Genomic DNA, 2606 nt, shown 5'->3' with positions numbered 1-2606 from the left:
GTGGACAGACGGCGCTTGCGCACTAGGCGTCGCCAGCTTCCCGAAGAGGCGGGCCGGGAGGGACGAGCGAGCATGCGCCGCTGGGCGGCGCGCTTGCAGCTCTGAGGGAAGGGCTGCCGCTCTCTTGCCTCTGCAAGTTAATTCAGAGTTCCTCCTCCAGGAAGTAGCCCAGCTCCCAGGGGCAAACCAGTCGTGTAGTATCCTAGGGACAGCTTTGCTCTTCTTTTGCAATGACTGCACAAGCTCCAGACTAAAATAACCTTCCTCTGAGACCTCTGATAATTTGCATAACGGATTATTTTTGCATGTAAATACAGGTTCGAAGAAGATGTGTTTGAACTTAACCACGTGGCATGCACAGGTGGCTCGCACATCACTCCTCCCCACCCTTCTCTCAGCCCCTGTACTTGTCGCTACCACGTGGTTCTCTGCCATGACTCCCTGAGTGCTCTTCAGCCCTCGTGCCTTTTCCCCCAGCTCCTATTGGTATCCTTCCGATCGTCCCCTCCCCAAGCCTGCCACTTCTCCCTGCTTGAGCACTATCTGCTGGGTTGATTCAACTCGAAAAACTTGTTTTACCAAGCCGTCTCCTCTACATCTCCAGATGCATGTAATGTCCAGATTTTTTTTTCCTAAAGATACCTCCCCTCTTCCAGATTTTCCTTAAGGAAAACTGAACCTTCTTTTGCGTTTTTACTGTCCTGCATTTGGGCTTCCCAGGTGGCTGCCAATTAAGGAGATGCCGAAGAGGTGGATTCAATCCCTGGGTGGAGAGGATCCCCAGGAAGAGGAAATGGCCAGCCGCTCCAGTATTCTTACCTGGAGAATCTCATGGACAGAGGAGCCTGGCGGGCTACAGTCCATGGGGTCGCAGAAGAGTTAGGTACGACTGAGTGACTGAGCATGCACGCATGTGCGCATGACACTTGGCTTCCCCTAAATCTCTTCCTTCTCACCTTGCCGAATTTTAGAGGCGAGTCCAGGAGACTCCTGCCCTGAGTCAGGAAGTGAACACATAACCAAAGTGAGTGAAGTCGCTGTGTGTTGGACTCTTTGCGACTCCATGTACTGTCGACTACCAGGCTCCTCAGGCGACAGTCCATGGAGTTTTTCAGGCAAGAGTACTGGAGTGGGTTGCCATTTCCTTCTCCAGGTGATCTTCCCCGACCCAGAGATTGAACCTGGGTCTCCTGCATTGCAGGCAGACGCTTTACCATCTGAGCCACAGGGAAGCCCAAGTGAAGTCGCTCAGTCATGTCCGACTCTTTGTGACCCCATGGACTGTCGCCTACCAGGCTCCTCAGGCCATGGGATTTTCCAGGCAAGAGCACTGGAGTAGGTTGCCATTTCCTTCTCCAGGGGATCTTCCCAACCTAGGGATCGAACCCGGGTCTCCCGCACTGCAGGCAGTCGCTTTATCATCTGAGCCACCAGGGAAGCCCCATATAACCAAAACACAAAGTTAAAAATGACAAGGGCTTTAATTGAAATGTTAGAGAATATTAGGAGTTTGTAGAAAGAAATGGTATTTCTAGTTGTTCAGGAGATTAATGGGAGAAAGATCAAGCATTGATTCTGAAGGGATATAGTGTTTGGACTGGCCCTTGAGGATGGTTAGCATTTGAATATGTGGGAATGGAGGGACATTCCCTCCATAGCAAGAGCCAGGCCTGGGCAGGGATGGGAGAGAAAGGAAGAGGGAGAAGGAAATAGCAGTGGGTGGTTTTAACCGGGAACATCTCTGAGCTGTCTGAAATCATTAGGGGTTTTAACCAGGAACATCTCTGAGCTGTCTGAAGTCATTAAGGGTAAAAGACCTGTGAATGAGAACCTTTGGGGACCCAGGGTGTATGATGCCTGCTTGAAATGAGTTCAGTGGGATTGGAAGACGAGGCATCAAAGGCATTCCCAGCACATTTCCAGCCCAACATTACCTCCTGCCTCATCCTCACCATCAGCTGTGTTTGTAATAGGGAAGAACAAATCTGACTCCGTATTGAATCTATTTCTGTTAAACTTTAACCTTTGTAGCTACAGTAAGTCTTCTACAGATGAATGCATTCCATTCTGAGAGTGCATTCATAAGTCCAACAAAATAGTTAAGGTACCCAACTAACACAGGAAGCTATGTAGCACTGTACTATAATAGGTTTATAATAATTTTCACACAATATGTTAAAAAAAAAAACAAAGAAAGCCTTTTAAATCTTACAGTACAGTACCTTGAAAAGTACAGTAGTACAGTACAACAGCTGGCATACAGAGCCTGGCAGGAAGGGTTACTGAGTCCCCTTCTCCTTCCATCTTCAATCTTGCCCAGCATCAGTGTTTTTCCAATGAGTCAGCTTTTCGCATCAGGTGGCCAAAATATTGGAGCTTCAGCTTCAGCATCAGTCCTTCCAGTGAATATTCAGGGTTGATTTCCTTTAGGATTAACTGATTTGATCTCCTTGCACGCCAAGGGACTCTCAAGAGTCTTTCCAACACCACAGTTTGAAAGCATCAGTTCTTCGGTGCTCAGCCTTCTTTATGGTCCAACTCTCACATCCATACGTGACTCCTGGACTCTTGTCAGCAGAGTAACGTCTCTGCTTTTTAACCCACTG

This window comes from Oryx dammah, unplaced genomic scaffold, assembly GCF_014754425.2.
Source record: "Oryx dammah isolate SB20612 unplaced genomic scaffold, SCBI_Odam_1.1 HiC_scaffold_11, whole genome shotgun sequence".
Lineage (NCBI taxonomy): Eukaryota > Metazoa > Chordata > Mammalia > Artiodactyla > Bovidae > Oryx > Oryx dammah.
Note: the sequence above shows the minus strand (reverse complement) of the source record.